General features: G+C 41.2%; 1 protein-coding gene across 2 annotated transcripts in view; it reads right to left on the bottom strand.

The window, feature by feature from the left end:
* The window catches only part of HNF4G (hepatocyte nuclear factor 4 gamma), a 128,143-nt gene extending 113,254 nt beyond the window's left edge, over positions 1-14,889 (bottom strand). For both annotated transcript variants that reach the window (XM_065902713.1, XM_065902712.1), the window contains exon 1: positions 14,626-14,889. The gene's annotated coding sequence lies outside the window, so the exon portion shown is untranslated. The remainder of the gene's footprint in view (positions 1-14,625) is intronic.
* Positions 14,890-17,408: the final 2,519 nt, after the last annotated feature.

The following is a 17,408-nucleotide window of genomic DNA, read 5'->3' on the forward strand; positions in this document are numbered from 1 at the left end:
AATCGTCACAGATAGGTTGTGCTGCTCCCTGATCTTAGTACTGTTTCATTAAGAGTTTCCTTTTTGAAATCTGTCTTTGGTTCTCTCCTGCCTCCCCTGGAGGGCTCTTTTTGCCCATTTCTTCAAGTGGAATACAGCATTATTATGAATGGATAGGTGACCTCCTCCATCCACCATCACCCCCAGGCCCTTCCCCACCACCTCCACACAAACAGAAACAAAGTTTTCAGGGTTGGCATCACCAGCCTAGGAAGAAATGAAAAGTGTTGCTCAGGGCAATTGTGGGGCAGGATGGGTAGGGGGAGAGGGTGGCGGGGAGGGTAAGGTGACCTCTGCCAGCTCCACCAGCTGCAGCAGCAGCAGCACCTGGAAATGGAGATTCTCAACCCCACTCCAGACCTACTGAGCACAGTCTCTGGGATGCAGCCCAGTACTCTGTTGACCACTGGCTCTTGGGTGAAAATGATGCCTGCTCTACTTGGACGATCCCTGGCATGTACCATTCTCAAGTCAACTGCTTCACAATTAAATCTTACAAGTAGCAGAGCATCTGGCAGCATCATCAGCTTTCCAGTGTAAACTAACCCCCGTCAACTGTACTTCTCACTTCTCTTCAAACACGATAAAGAGAGAAGTGATAGGTTTTGTGTTTCCAGAAAGGTGAGACAATATTTTTCTCATAAATTTATTAAGAAGTCTTTGAAAACAGAAAGCTGATGTATCTAATCTAAAAAACAAAAAAACAAACAAAAAAGCCCAACAATTCAAAGTTAGACTGTCACAAAATTAAATTAAAAAATCCTCCCACATGATGAAAGAGGAGTATGGATGGTAATCTCTTTTGAATAAGCTTTCAATACACACTGACCATCCACGGAGCACGTGGCCACTGAGCACTTGAACTCTGACTAGTGGGAACTGAGATGTGCTACAAGCTTAAAGAATGTACCAGAAATCAATAGCTTACTATGAAAAACGATGCAAACTATACCTCCTAACTTTTACGTTTATATTGATTATATGTTGAAATTATTATACTTTGGATGCATGCATGCGTGCTCTGTCATTTCAGTCGTGTCCAACTCTTTGCGACCCCATGGACTGTAGCCCGTCAGGCTCCTCTGTCCATGGGATTCTTCAGGCAAGAATACTGGAGTGGGTTGCCACGCCCTCCTCCAGGAGATCTTTCCGACACAGGGATGCATCCCTTGTTGCCTGTCTCTTGTTTTGCAGGCGGATTCTTTACCCACTGAGCCACCTGGGAAATTGGGTTTAATAAAAGAGGTTATTAAAATTACTCTCCCTTATTTCTATTTACTTGTAATGTGGCAAGGTGAAACTTCTAATAGTACACATGGGGTTGCACTACGTTTCTACACAGAGTGCTGTTTAGAGTTCTAAACTCTAGCAGTTAGTAATAATTATATCTTAAAACAAATAAAAAATTATGTCATGAATTTGTTTTCAAGTTATATATAGAATAATGTCAGATTTCTTTTTTAATCTCGTTTAATATTTAGTACCCAGATTGCCTTTCTTCTCTTGCTCTCCTAGCCTTTTTTCTTACCCTTTGTTTCAATGTCCATTCAGGCTTCTGCTGCTAAGACCTCCCAGCCAACTGAACTGATTGATTATCCCCAATCAACAATAAATATGAAGAAGGCACATTTACAAACCAGAGGAAACTCCAAGAAACCTCTCTGTGGAGGCGAAATTTAAACTGAAAAGTAAAGACTGAAGACAGTCATGTGATGGTAATGCGTGGGAGGTGGATGTGAGTTTGGAAGGAGTATTGAATGCAAAAGGCAAAGGCCCTGAGATGAAAAATAACTTGACATTTTTTAAAAACTGAGAAAACCTGGATGTGGCTAGAACCCAAGGAGTAAGAGAGAGTTGCAAGAGGTAAGAATGAGAAAGACAGGAGGAGCCCAGAACTTCAAAAGTCTCAAAGGGACAAAAAAGAGCCTGCACATTATTTCTGGTACAATGGAAAACCAACTGGATGGGTTTAAGCAGGGAGACGATGTGTTCTCATTTACATTTTAAGAAGATTACCCATGACAGTCCACTCGCAAAGAGTGGGACATGACTGAAGTAACCTAGCACCTACGCATGTCCATTTATTAAGTCACTCACAAATACCAGAAAATGGTGCTGGGCGGTATCTTATATATGTTGTCTGATTTAAGATTCTCAGGAATCTGATGATAGCTGATCTATTATCCCAGATTAGAAATGGGCAAAATAAAGCACAAGAAGTTTAACTTGTCAAGTGTTACTCAGTAGCTCAGTCTACTATCTAACTCCCTTTGACTGAAGTGCTTTATACACATCATACCATTCCAGGACAGATAGTTTTCTGTAAATCAATGAACTGACTATCCCTAAGATATTTATTGCAAGACGGCTAAAGACATAGTACAACTAATCTTTCACAATTTTAAAATAGACTCACCGTAGTGAACACACTGTTCTAAACGCCCATGATTTGCAGTTAACTGTCAGCGAAATTAAAGTTTTGCGAGAGTGAATCATAGAGCTTTTACTGCAATCTGAGTTGTTTGGACTCTATCTGAGAAATTCTGAAACAATCTGTTTAATGCATAACTTCAAATGCAGAAACTGCCCCTTTGAACCTGAAAGGCTGAATGTGTTTATCTCTTACAACCAGGGAAGAGGAGACTGGACCATTGAGAGCATCCCTCAAAATTAGTTTGACATTTTGGCACTTCTGCTATCAGCATGAATGGTGCTTTGCTGTATGTCTCTTTTCCATTAACTCAAGAGATACACAGTTTAGCAGTCTCTGAATTATTGTATATACTTTTGTATAATTTCCACGCTTTTATACAACCAAATTAAGGTGAGGCATAAATGCCTACACAATGTCCTAGGCCCAGCAGGGAGTAATAAGTCTGAATGAAAGATATATTTAAATATTTTTCCAAAATTGCAAACATGTTATCTGCCCTGCTTTGAAATTCAGCTTAATTTGGCTTTGTTCTTTGACTTCTGATAGTCTCAGTGACATAGACATGCACACCCAGAGGACTTCCCTCTATGGTTACTTAACCCAAACATACCCATTATTCAAAGGCCAAGATGTGGAAATAGTATGAACATATGAAAGATATAGGAATATATTTTTTTAAATATCAAACATATCTCTAGATTATTCAGAGAAGATTTTTCTTTCTATATATCATTCACTGACTCTAGATATTACCTTAAGTCATGCCAATATGTGCCATTTGTCTTGGCCAGAGGAACTGCTCAAAAGGGAGGAGACATTAAGGGACCAGAGCATAGATGAGAGGAGGTGTAGAGAGAGGAAGTCTTTTTAGAGATCAACATAAATGATTTGGGTTTTGGACTCAGCTGATTTAATTTAGAGACTAAAACAAAAATATACATGCACCTTAAGGAAGATCTGAATATCTGAGATTATAATAAAACTAAATATTTTGTCACCCTGCTACTTTGAACTGAATTTTATCTCCCCAGCCCTCAAACTTTATAAGTCCCAACTTCCAGTACCTCAGAATATATCTGTATTTGGGGATGGAGCTTTAAAGAGTGAAAGTGAAAGTGTCAGTCACTTTGTCCTGTCCAACTCTTTGTGACCCCATGGACTGTTGCCTTCCAGGCTCCTCTGTCCAGGGAATTCTTCAGGCAAGAATATTGGAGTGGGTTGCCATTCCCCCCTCCCCAGGGGATCTTCTTGACCTAGGCATGGAACCTGAGCCTCCCTCATTGCAGGCAGATTCTTTACTGCCTGAGCCACCAAGGAAGCCCCTTGAAAGAGTAGTTAAGATAAAATGAGTTCCCATGGGCGCATCCTCCATTCATCCAACATGACTGGTGTCCTTATGAGAAGAGATTAAGACACCATCACTCAGGAAGGGAAGACCACAATGAGAAGATGGACATCTGCAAGGCAGAAGAAGAAACCAAACCTGAGCGGCAGAGGGAAGGACGGCAAAGCCTGGAGCAGGACGATGGGAATAGAACACATGGAGTGAGAGGATTATGTTTGAGAACTTTCCATTATATTTGAACTTCTAATGAGAAACTAAAAAATTAAAATTCAAAAATGAAGAACTTGATTAGACTGTTTCTTTTTTTCCCTTGGCAAATTAACTTCTACACATGTAAGACAAATGCAATACCTTATTCAGTTAGAATCAGGACAACTAAAAGAATATTCACAGACTCTAGAAAATACCCTGAGATTTTGGTAGTTTTGTCAAATCATTCTATGGTAACTGTGAATGGTCATTTTCAAAATAGTAACACTACAATTATATAATCCCCAGCCTCTATCAGGGTCTGTTGTACCATCTACAGGAGCTCGGCAGGACATTGTCCCTCCCCGTCTGAACACTGAACACTGTAAGTGTTCGCCTGTCCCTGCAGATCAACGCAGCTATCACTTTCACACATTAAATGTACACACACACACAAGCCAAAAAAACATTTGCTCAAAACCCCAAAACCCGTATTTAACACTGTGCACACTCATCTCCAAGTCTCAGGGTCTTCTCATATTTGTCACAAGACAAATAACGCAGATGGAAACATTATAAATTCTGCATATGAAAGAATTCTATAAACTGTGAAGTTCAAGTATTATCAACATTGTTATTGTACAGATATTTCTTTATGTTAGTGCACACACACACACACACACACACACAGTCTAAATTCCATAGTATGACATTAAAAAGCCTCTATTTTCAGGTTTCTTCTCACTTTTGTGAACTCGCTTTCTACCATCTTTTTCTGTTTTACACTGGAGCTTCATGAAAACACAAAAACAATGCTATTCCTATTTAAGACTAAAATATCCTTTATTCTTCCCTTCTTTCAGTCAAATCCTCCCTTGTATAAAAGTAAATTCATATAGGGAGATAATATTTTAAAATCTCATATCTGAAAAAGGACTTATCATTATAATATACATAGAACTCTTACAACTCAATAATAATAAGACAAATTGCTCAATTTTAAAAAGATGGGTGGAGGAGAAATTCCCTGGCTATCCAGTGGTTTGGACTCCATGCTTTTACTCCCAAGAGTTGGGGCTGTTTCCTGGTAGGGGACCTAATATACCACAAGCCATGCAGCACTGTCAAAATAAAATAAAGTAACAAAAAGATGGGTAGGGAGCAGCGGGGGGGCGGGCACAGATGCATAGGTTTGAACCACCAAAGAAAGCAGCTAATGGTACCTAAGCTCATGAAAAGATGCTCAGTATCACTAGTCATCAGGGAAATGTAAATTGAAACCACAGTGAAATCTCATCAGATACTGTTCAGAATACCTAAAATTAAAAGACTGGTCAACCAAGTGTTCTTAAGGATGTGAGGAACTGGAACTCAAGATTACTGATGGGAACATAAAATGGTACAACTACTGTGGAAACCCATTTTTTCTATAAGATCTAGCCATTATACTGCTAGGCAACTACATAAAACAAATGAAAGCATTTATCCCCACAAACTCTTTTTAAAAGGAGGTTCAGAGCAGCTCTATTTGTAAGAACCAAAAACTGGAAACAGTTCAGATGTTTATTAATAGGTGAATGAATAAACAAATTGTGGCATAGCCATACAATATTATGTCATTCAGTTAAAAATATTTTTTAAAAAGAATGAACAGCTGATAGATGCAACAAAATGTACAAATATCAAAATAATAACACTGAGTGAAAGAAGGCAGACACAAAAGAATGCTCCATGATTCCAAGGCTGAGAAAGTCTAGAAAATGAAAACTAATTTGCAAAAGCAGAAAGTAGATCAGTATTTGCTTTAGGACAGAGGACAGGGAGGAACAGGAGGGAGGGTTTCTGAAGGAGCTCAAAGCAACCTTTGGTGATGTTGGCTGTATTCACTGTCTTTACTGAGGTGATTATTTCATGGATAGATACACATATCAAAACTTTTTAAATTTTGCACTTTAAATATCTGCAATTTATTATATGCCAATTGTACCTCATAAATCTGCTTCTTTAAAGAGGAATAAGCTTTACTCCTTTATTCCTGGATATGCACAACAAGATGGATGAATCTCAAAATTATTATATGAAGTGAACAAAAAGCCACATACTGTATGATTTTATTTATATATTCTGGAAAAGGCAACCCGAAGGAAAGAAATCACATAGGTAGTTGCTGGGGAGAGGTGGAGGGGGCTGACTTCCAAAGAGGATAAAGGAATTGGGAGGAGGGGCTTGCAGAAAGGTTTTATATCCTCAGGGCAGTTGGCAGTGATTTTACGATTGCATACATTTGCCAAAACTCATTGAAGTGTATGGTTCAAAAGGATGGATTTTACTGAATGTAAATTATATCTCAATACACTTATCTCAATGCAATTATACTTCAATATCAGTAAATTATATCCCTTGACTTAAAAATAAAGAATTTATACATCCTGTGTAACCTAATCCATGAAAAATTAGTGGGCCTTCGGTTAGGTTTCTACAATACTTCTCCAGCACTCAACACTTACCCTTATAATAGTGGGCAGTAATTCTTTAATGCATATCCCTAACCAGACATGAAAATCTTAGGAGAGAATTTCCAGTCATTGCTTAATACCCAAAATAGAATCTAGCTTGAAAATTAGGTTCTCAACAAATGTTTTAATTCTACTATTGACATTTTACCTTTCTTCTTAAAGAGGAATACCAGACCACCTTACCTGCCTCCTGAGAAACCTATATGCAGGCCAAGAAGCAACAGCTAGACTGAACATGGAAAAACTGGTTCAAAATTGGGAAAGGAGTACATCAAGGCTATATATTGCCACCCTGCTTATTTAACTTGCAGAGTACATCATGCAAAATGCTAGACCGATGAATCACAAACTGGAATCAAGACTGCCGGGAGACATATCAACAACCTGATATATGCAGATGACACACTCTAATGGCAGAAAGTGAAGAGGAACTAAAGAGCCTGTTGATGAGGGTAACGAGGAAAGTGAAGAAGCTGGTTTGAAACTCAACATTCAAAAAACAAAGATCATGGCATCCAGTCTCTTCCGTTAATAGCGAATAGATGATGAAAAAGTGAAAACAGCAGCAAACTTTATTTTCTTGGGCTCCAAAATCACTGTGGACAGTGACTGCAGTCACGAAATTAAAAGACACTTGCTCCATGGAAGAAAAGCTATGACAAATGTATTAAAGCTAGACAATGTATTAAAAAAAAGCAGAGACATCACTTTGCCAACAAAGGTCTGTATAGTCAAAGCTATGGTTTTTCCCATGGTCGTGTACAGATGTGAGAGTTGGACCACAAAGAAGGCTGAGGGCTGAAGAACTGATGCTTCTGAATTGTGGTGCTACAGAAGACTCTTAAGAGTCCCTTGAACTACAAGGAGATCAAACCAGTCAATCCTAAAGGGAATCAACCCTGAGTATTCATTGGAAGAACTGATGCTGAAGATGAGTAACTAATACTTTGGCCACCTGATGTGAAGAGCCAACTCACTAGAAAAGACCCTGATGCTGGGAAAGACTGAAGGCAAAAGGAAAAGGGGGCAGTAGAGAATGGTATGGTTAGATAGCATCACTGACTCAATGGCCATGAATCTAAGCAAATTCCAGGAGATATTGAAGGATAGGGAAGACTGGCATGCTGCAGTCCATGGGGTCACAGAGTCAGACATGACTTAGCAACTGAACAAAAATCTCCATTAAAGCTACTCATTCATTCAGTGAACACAAGCTCATTAAACCTCAACTAAATACCCAAATAAAGAAGTGAGCAAGAATAACATATTTCTTATTCTCAGAGGTCTAACTCGAGCCTAAGAGAATCATCATCAACCCTGCAACTACAGTATGTGATGAAGCTGGTAAATATGATAGGAAAAGAACAAGATAGAATTAAATTGGTATATTGGGGCAGGAGGTCAGGAAAGGTGGTATTTAAGCAAAGACCCACAAGAAAGGTGGAAGGTGACTAGAAGGCAGGGAGGGAAATGCTGATGACAATGGTAGAGAGTTTTCCAAACAATAGATACAGCACTTTTGAAGGTGCAGAGCATAAGGCCTTTGAGGAAATAGAAGACGTTGCAGCTAAAAACTAAAGTAAGAGATGTCAAGAAAAGACACATGAAGCTTGGAGTGGAAATCACAGACCAAGTTACACAGGGTCTAGTGATATCAACACATTTGGAATTCATGATAAGGGTATTAGGAATTGAATGAATGGTTTTAAGTAGAAGAAAAAAGACAACGTCAGACCTGTTTTCTCTATATCATTCTAACCACTATCATGGAGTTAAGACTAATCAGGAAGGGAGAACAGTTGGTTGCTGCAAAAATTCACATTAAAAATAGTAGTGCCTTTGCTAGAGAAACAAATCTTCTAGACAAGAGAACAAACTAGAGAAACAATCTTCTTCCTAAGTACTTGACAATCTGGCTCAAATGGCCGAATGAGGTTTAGTTTTGCCATACAAGCTAGGTTTTAAAATATGGACAATTTTTAGGACTATAATAGTTGAAAAACTACAAATCTATAATGACCATTATCAAATCAAAGCTTCCTGTACAATCCTAAAGATTTAAGGTCTGCTTCAATCCTTCATACTGTCTCATCTTCCTTATTCTACAGTTCTTAAAGTCAACTAAAAGAGCTCCAAAAGATCTCTCAAGTCTACCTTATCCTCTTCATATCTCCATTTCCAGTGGGCAATTGAGAAAGTTTCCTACAATTCTCCTGTCTCTTATCTGTGCCTCTTTGATCCAACCTCCAAAATGTTGCCAATCAATTTTAAGAAAGAAAAAGGAGACAGAAAGCTTTCCTAACTCAACCTACTTATAGACTTTTGATGCTCCCCATTACCTACAGGACATAGCTCAAACTTTTGTTATCCACATTCAGGATCGTCAGAATGGCCCAGTGCTCCTTCCCCTGTTCATTTCTTGCCATTCCACTTATTTCAAATGTAATCTCCTCTGCCCCAAACCCCTTTCTGACTCTTCTCTATTCAGCAAGAGCTAATCGGAAAATCACTTATTCTTCCATGAAATCTCTCTAGGACATTCAAGCTAAATGCATCTTTTGTGTTTCCATTTTCCATGGTATTTCTATTTACTGTACTAATACAAGAGTTATCACACTATGTTATAGAGGGTTATAGGTGTTTGTCTTCCAAGTAGATTATCTGTGTTTGAGAGTGGAGACACTGATTTATTTATGCCCCCATTCCAGGTATCTAGTACAGTGCATATAATTCCATTCCATTTAAATTAAAATACAGTTTATTTGCAAACTATAGCCATATCAGAAATGAGAAAAGCAAAAGGAAAAAAAAATACTGGGACAGATTCCATAATCTGACCAAGAACACACACAAACTACAACACAGTATGCAAGCCGAGAGGAACAATAATCAAAGATTAAAAATATTAAAAAAAATACTAAATTACCAGACCCAGATGGTGGTATCAGTAGATATTTTTAAATGAGATGTGAACTCACTATCTAGATATCTATAACAATTTTTCACTATTATCTATAAATGTGATTTTTCTATATTGAAATAGAGTGCAGAGAAAGGGTCAAATGTTCAACAAATAAAATGCTTGACTTAAGTAATAAAAGAATTAATCCACATATACTTTAAGAATAAAGAAAGACTGTTATTTTTACTTTAAAACTATTTAAACTGAGGCACAGAAATGTTAAGTAACACACAGGGATATACAGCTGGCAGAGGGCAAAACTGAAATTTGCATTAAAATTTTGATAATTCCTCACCCCATGTTCTAACCACTGAACTATATCCTCAAGATGTTCCTTGTCTACACTGTTTACCTAAACACTTCATGAATTCAGGGACTACATCTCTTCTTCATCACTGATCTCTGAGGCCTACTAGAGGGGTTGGCAAAGGGGTGCAGGGGCCACCATAAAACTCTTGAAGTCTTATGCAATCTGTGTGCATGCTCAGCCACTGATGTTGTGTCCGACTCTTTGCAACTCCATGGACTGTAGCCTGCCAGGCTTCTCTATCTATGAAATTTTCCCAGCAGGAATACTGGAGTGGGTCGCCATTTCCTCCTCGGGGGATCTTCCCAATGCAGGGACTGAACCCACGTTTCCTGTGACTTCTGCATTGGCAGGTAGATTCTTTATGATGAGCCACCTGGGAAGCCCCTGTGTATAATTCCTTTAGAGAGAGGGTCAATAAAAGCGGGTGACACTCATTAACTTATTAACAACAATCAAGTAGCATTGTAGATGAATTATCTCATTCTATAGCAACAATACCAGCAACACAGAATACATGTCAGGTACCTAGTATATATGCCAGGCATTGGTCTAAATGTTTGAATGTATTATTAACATATATAATCATTATATCAATTCTACGAGACAGATGTTATAATCACATATACTTCAAAAATGAGGAAACTAGGCTTCAAAGAACTTAACTTGCCCAATTGCCCCAGCTTTTGTCCCCCTTTTAGTAAACGGCTGGGCAGGAATAGAAGCATCCCTATGTGACAACAAAGCAGTCTCTCTAGGCTTACATCCCATGAGGTGGTCATCCTCAAAGACCTTCATGTCCCCCAAAATGTTAAGAGAATCACAAAAAAAGAAAAAAATTAATTCCCTATGCCTTTTCCATAAGGTCATCTTGATAAAAATCAAAGGTTTAACACAATATCAGAAGCTATGAACTAATTCTCCTGTATAGAGAGCATTCTGTCTCCTTATGTATTAAATACAAGGTAGGAAGTACAAGTATAGCAGAGGATAAGATGGTTGGATGGCATCACTGACTCAGTGGACATGAATTTGAGCAAACTGGGAGATAGTAAAGGACAGGGAAGCCTGGTATGCTGCAGTCTATGGGGTCTCAAAGAATCAGGCACAACTAAGCCACTAAACAACAACAACAGGAAGTCCATATCAGAAAGGGAAAGTTTTTCTTTAAGGGTTATCCAGGATGAATGGGTAAGACAGTACTGAGTTTCAAAGTTACTTATATAAACATGCAAATATGCACACATGGAGCAGGGTTGTTGCTGTTCCTTCCAGACTTCTGGGACCTAGAAGTGCTTTCCCCCAGGAATACCTGGTCAAGAACAAGGAGACATGGCAAGGTCTGTGGGGTCTAATCAAGGTATCATTCCTCACGCCCCCTACAGCTGGGCAGTCCTGTGCAGTGAACAAGTGAGGACTTCCTGAAGGTGCCAAGGTCACTCCCATGGCTTAGATTCACAGTGCCTGGACTTGAATCCCCAGTTTTATCCTCTGTAGATGTGTGACCTTAGTCAAGTTTTTAAATTTCTCTGCCTCATTTTCGCCATCTGATTATGGGAAGAATATTAGTACTAGCTGCATAGATTTGTTTAAAGAATGTAAGAGAAAAAATTCATAAGGATGGCTTAGAACAATATGTAACACGTATTAAAGATTCAGTAAGTTTCAGCAAAAAACATATATATTATTAAGATTCCTAAATAGTTCTCCCAAGTGTAAGAGGAAGCCATATGTGAAGCACTTTATGAGTCTATGTATGAGCTGATTAATACCAATAGGGGAAAATTTCTATGGGGAGAGTAGACAGAGCAATTCTGCAAGGATGTATGTATGTACGTACAATGATGTATTACTGTACACTCAGTTGTTCTGTTTGCATGTATAGTTTCCTAAGGACTCCAAACTACAATATCTCGCTTAAAATTATGTTTCATTTCTAGGGGTGTGAATCCTCTTACAAAGGTAGCAAACACATAAGTCAAGAGCCATACAATCACAACAGCAACTATTAGGCTCACCAGAGGCATATGTTTGTAACATCAAAATTCTCACTTAGCATGCACCAGTATCTCTAGCCATTCAGTAAATGGATAGTGACTAATAGAGTGGCTTCTTCTACAAGCTCAAAATAAGGTGATATTTTAATATGTATTTAATTCCTTTTCTACTTTATTACTATATTATCAAAGCAAAATTCTCAAGCTCTCCAAGTTAGATGTTACAGGGCTGGTTATATAATTTCCAAATATCCAACTCTGTCAATGAGAAATCCACTTTTCAACAACCAGACTGGCAACATTTTAAACAGATCATTACTATCCAGTGTTGGCAAGAGTAAGGTAACCACACTGTGGGTACTTAGGAAGGGTCTTTACAATATCCATCGAATTCAAAGTGAACATCCTGCTGGAAGCGGTAATTCTCTTCTCAGAATAAATCTTCTGTAGTATTCTTGCAGAGACAATGTACACAGATAACCACTGCATCACTTTTTGTAATAGTAAGAAACTGGAAAATCCAAGTGAATATTCTGGGGGATATCGATCGGCTGGTTATATTAGGTAGATACATTTAAAAAGAAATCTTCATATACTGACAGAGAAATATTTGAGAAATATTAAAAGAAAGCAAATTTCAGAACACTGATAAATGAACCATTATCCAGTTTTTTGAAATAATGAAAGATTCCTGTGGTTATACATGGGAGGGAACCCCTGATGGTTCAGCAATAAAAAATCCACCTGTCAATGCAGGAGACCAGGGCTCGATTCCTGGGTTGGGAAGAGCCTCCGGAGAAGGAAATGACAACCCACTCCAGTATTCTTGCCTGGGAAATCCCACGGACAGAGGAGACTGTGGGCTACAGTCCACAGGGTCGCAAGAGTTGGACACAACTTTGAGACCAAACCACCACCACCATACACATGAAGGAACGCAAGTCCAAATCAACTGCAGTTACACATATGGAATGGAACAGGAAAGGGGGTTCACTTTATATTTTACTATAATTTTCTTGTTGCTTTATAAGCAAGTAGTACTTTTAGAATTCAAAGAAAATAACAAGTATTTTCAAAATAAACAGGGAATGCAAAGTTATTATTTGCATTATCATTTGCAAGTGTAAAAAAAAAAAAATCTTAGTCACCCCCCAAATTAATTTCTGCTATCCCATTTGCCTATAATGACAACTGAAGAATAAAATGCTTATGAGATCTTAATAGACACACTCTAGTTTAAAAGGGCTTCCCTGGTAGCTCAGATGGTAAAGAATCTGCCTGTAATGCAGGAAAGCAGGGTTTGACTCTAGAGAAGGGAATGGTAAACCACTCCAGTATTCTTGCCTGGAGAATTCCATGGACAGAGGAGCCTGGCCAATTAATGCATGGGGTCGCAAAGAGTCAGACATGACTAAGTGACTAACACACACATACCTTCATAAAGCATGATGAGAAACATTCCCTATTTGTAGGCCTATAAATGAAGCTGAGGAGGAATGGGAAGAAGAGAACAAACAGCCCTCCACCTACACTTTTGAAAAGTGAAAAATAAGTAGTTTACCACGACTGGCCACCTTCTTTCTCCACCTTCTCACCCAAATGGTACCAGAGAGGAGCCCAACCCTTCTAGGTCACTGACTTCAAACACAATAAATAAATAGATCAGGTGACTTGACTGACAGTACTGAGCACAACAGATGAAAACAGAGGGAAGTGTGCTGAGAGGGTGGGGACAACAAGGTTATTATGAAAAAACTGGTGCTAGCTGGAAGGGAAGAGTATTGTACCAATGAAGAGAAGATACATATGAAATGAAGGGGAAAGCAGGAGAAAGTAACAAAACAAAAGCAGAAAACATTACTATTTAAGAGGAGTTTAGTTTTCAGGACATCCCATGAAGTGGACAGCGGCTGTGGTCTGCATTCTCTAGGGCTGCCCTCATAGGGAAGCTGACTGAAGGCAGAGTGCTTGCTGGAGAGGGGTCCTGTAATTGATTAGAGCAAGTCTTAGAAGAGCAGCACATCAGGTATGAAGCCCATTACATTCAATTCGAAGATCTTATCACATGCTGGGCTATTCCCGTTAGACAAGGAGTGATTATTGCCTAACCTGTACATTGTTTAAACAAGCTTCCAAAGGACATTTCTTCCCCAAGGAAGCTAAGATGATTTAAATTGAATTATGTATATATATATAATTCTATATAACGATTATATATATATATATATACGCACACACACATACATGTCTAGCCAGAAAGACATACACCTACATTCTTCATATAATTGCCCCAGAGGCATCACCTGAAGACACCCACTCTCAAAATGTGTCTTAAGAGAGAACTGGCAGAGGCTGAGACGGGAGCAAAGGCCTGGAGTGATGCTCTAGGGCCAAACACCTCCCTACAAACCTCCGAGGTCCATGGAATATCCCAAAGCCCTGGCCTGGCCCCAGGCTACAAAAAAAAAAAAAAAAACTCCACCAAAGCCCCCAGAGACCTGGCAACCACGTGACTCGCCGACAGACACCGAAAGTTCCTCTGCCAAACACATCCAACTTTTATTTTCTCCTTTTCCTGAGTGACCGGCTGGCGCATCCCCCCCGCTGCCTCACCTCCGGCCCTTTCTTCTTCCTCGCACTTCGGGCTGTGGGAGGCCTCGGGGTATCTGCTTTCAAGCTCGACTGGCCTAGGGGGTCCTAAGGCTCAGCCCCTCCCGGGCGGGCGTCCCCGGTGCGGCCGCGGGAGGGGAACCGAGCGTCCTCCGGTCCGACCCCGGCCGGGGGGCGGCAGGCTGGGGCTAGCCGCTGGGCTCGGGGGCGCGGCGGGGAGACTTACCTGCGCCGAGCGGCTCCCGGAGCTCCCGCGTCGCCGTAGCCGCGCGGCCGCCGCCGCATCTCCCGACGGCAGGTCCCCCCACCCGCCCCGGCTGCGGGGGTCCCGGGCCGCACTTTTCCCCAGCCCGGGAAGGAGGTTTGCGAGCGCCGAGGTGGAAGGTGGGGGTGGGGCGGGGTGATCGGGGAGACGAGGCGTAAGGATGTTGTTTTGTTTGTTTGTTTGTTTTTCCGGATCGCTAGCAGAGACTTTAGACCATATGCTGGGAGGGTATTAGCTCGGCTCAATGGCGACAGAACAGCGGCCTGACTCTCACCGTCCGATCGATTTACTAAACAAACTGAAACGTGGGTGGGGATGTTAAACAGTAACCAGCGGCCTCAATGAAAACTGAAAGCGGCGAGGCCGCCACCGCCTCGGCGCGCTCGTTTCCCGGTTCCCAAGGCCCCGGGCCGAGCGGCGGGCGGGCTGGCGAGTCCCGGAGCCCTGCCCGCGTGGACCCGAGCGGCTCTCCCCGGGCCTCCCGGAGGCCTCCATAGCGGCGAGGCGCGCGGCGGCTGGACCATCGGAGCCGGCGTTCCCTCTCTCCGCCTCCCGCCTCCTGAGGACCCCCCGGCCTGAGGCCAAGCGCGGCCCCCGGGGCCGCCGACACAGTCCCCCTCCCGGCCCCAGGTCACGCCTCGCCCAGGGCGGTGTCTGCCCTGGGCCAGTGCCTCGGGACAGGCGGTAGCGCGGAGAAGCCTGCTGACCCGAGAATGCTCCTCTCATCCCGAGCCAATGAGGTCCAGAAAAGGGCCGGAAGTATTATTAAAGGGAATTAAGTAGGTTCCTAGGGACACCACTGCGGCCGCACCACTAGGGGAAGCCGCATCGATCTCGTTAAACTGCACCTCGGGCCGCTGGGGTTAACTTCTGCCCTGCGGCTTGTGACCACCTTGCTCCGCCAGAGTTCTGGAAAGTAGAGGGAGCCCGGTTTTCCATTCCCGGTTAACCTCGCCACCTGTGGCTTCGGTCACTTAGTACCTCTTTACAGATGTATCTGATGGAAAACTTCCTTTCTTCCTCCCACACACTAGGAACCGTCACAAACTTGAGACTTGGAGTAGTGATGCCCAGACCCATCCGAGATGCGATGGTCATCCGGATCAGGTTTTTGTTAACCAAGCGATATAGCCAGAAGCAGTGGCTCTTAAAAACATCTCAGCAATTTAACTTCGTGGTTTCAGGAATGAATGACTTCGGGTCAAACAAGTAATTATCTTCATGAGATAAATAGTTACTTAATCCCTAAGGTTTTTCTTTTCCGACCGGGGGGTGGCGGTTATTTTAAGACTGTAATAACAATGCCAGAGAGATCAAAGGGCTAGGTATTTTTTCTTTTTCTTTTTAGATCGGGTTTACTAAACTTTCTCAGTTTCCTCCTTCTGAATCTCTTGCTGAAAGGCTCCTTTAAAAACAAGTAGTTGGTGTTTCACAAATCAGAACAAAGAAGAGAGATCATATACTATTTTCTTTAGGTCTACCTTCTTGAGCAAAACACATTCTTTTGGTCTCATTACCCACGTGGTCTGCAAACCAGGTCTGGAAAGGCCTCCCTCTGTCCAAATCCGCTCCAGGAAACCCTCCAGAGACAGCCCAGGCATGAGAATAACAATTAACGAGGGCTGTATTTATTATGCAAATCTTTCACAGGTGTGTTGTTTAACGATCGCCCATGGTCATTCTCAAAAAATATTTCCACATACTTGGATAGTGAGTGTAGGTTGTCTTATTCTTGCCAAAATAGAAATATACAGTTCCCATAAAAGGCTGAAAAGTCTGAAGTCAGAAATTGTCCATCCCTGTTCTCAAAAACTTTGATGCCATTTGACATCTGTAGTTCCCAGCAGAGGAACCAGAGTCTCCGTTTATTTCACTCCTAACAATCCCTAATGTCAGTGGGTTCCGTTTGGGATGATCAATTTCTCATCCATGTGTGGTAGAATTGCTAATCTACCAGGAAGTGATCATCATATATTCTGTATCAAAAATTATTTTGACACAATATGTAAAACCTTTGCCAGAGAATTTTATTGTCACAAGGATTTTGACTAATAAGAAGGGAAATGACAGTACATTCAAGGAAGTATAAACTCTGTTAAGACTTAGTTATTATCTAAAGGAAGTATTGGGGTTTCCCAGGTGGCTCAGCGGTAAAGAATCCGCCTGCCAAGCAGGAGAGAAGGGTTCCATTCCTGGGTAGGGAAGATCTCCTGGAGGAGGAAATGACAACCCACTCTAGCATTCTTGCCTGGAGAATACTGTGGACAGAGGAGCCTGGCGGGCTACAGTCCTGTCACAGAGTCACAGAGGAAGCATTACATCCGTTCAACTTAGAAAAATCTCTAAGAGTGTAGCACTGCCAGTCCTTTCTCATTCACAGCAAGTAGGGAGTGGTTTCAGGTAACTAAAGAAATAGACAAGTGACTCTGTGAACTAAAGGAAAGTATGAGAGGCTGACTCAGCTACAGTTTTGGCAGTTTTTACTAAATCAAGCAATGTCAACTAACCCAGCTTTAGAGCATCACTTATATTGTTCCTGAAACTAATTTATTACGATTCTTCATGGCATGGGTTTATGATGCTGAGAATGAAAAATGTGCTCTACGGAGAGTAGTCTCCCCTGACGCATGGCAGGGGTAGGAGTGGGCGGAACAACAGCAGAAGGAAGAGATCGGAATAATTTTTTAGGGCAAGGTTTTCCGAAAATACAAAGTTCTGTTTCAATAGTCAGTATTGAGGGAGAA

Source organism: Muntiacus reevesi, chromosome 12, assembly GCF_963930625.1.
Source record: "Muntiacus reevesi chromosome 12, mMunRee1.1, whole genome shotgun sequence".
In the NCBI taxonomy this organism is placed as follows: domain Eukaryota; kingdom Metazoa; phylum Chordata; class Mammalia; order Artiodactyla; family Cervidae; genus Muntiacus; species Muntiacus reevesi.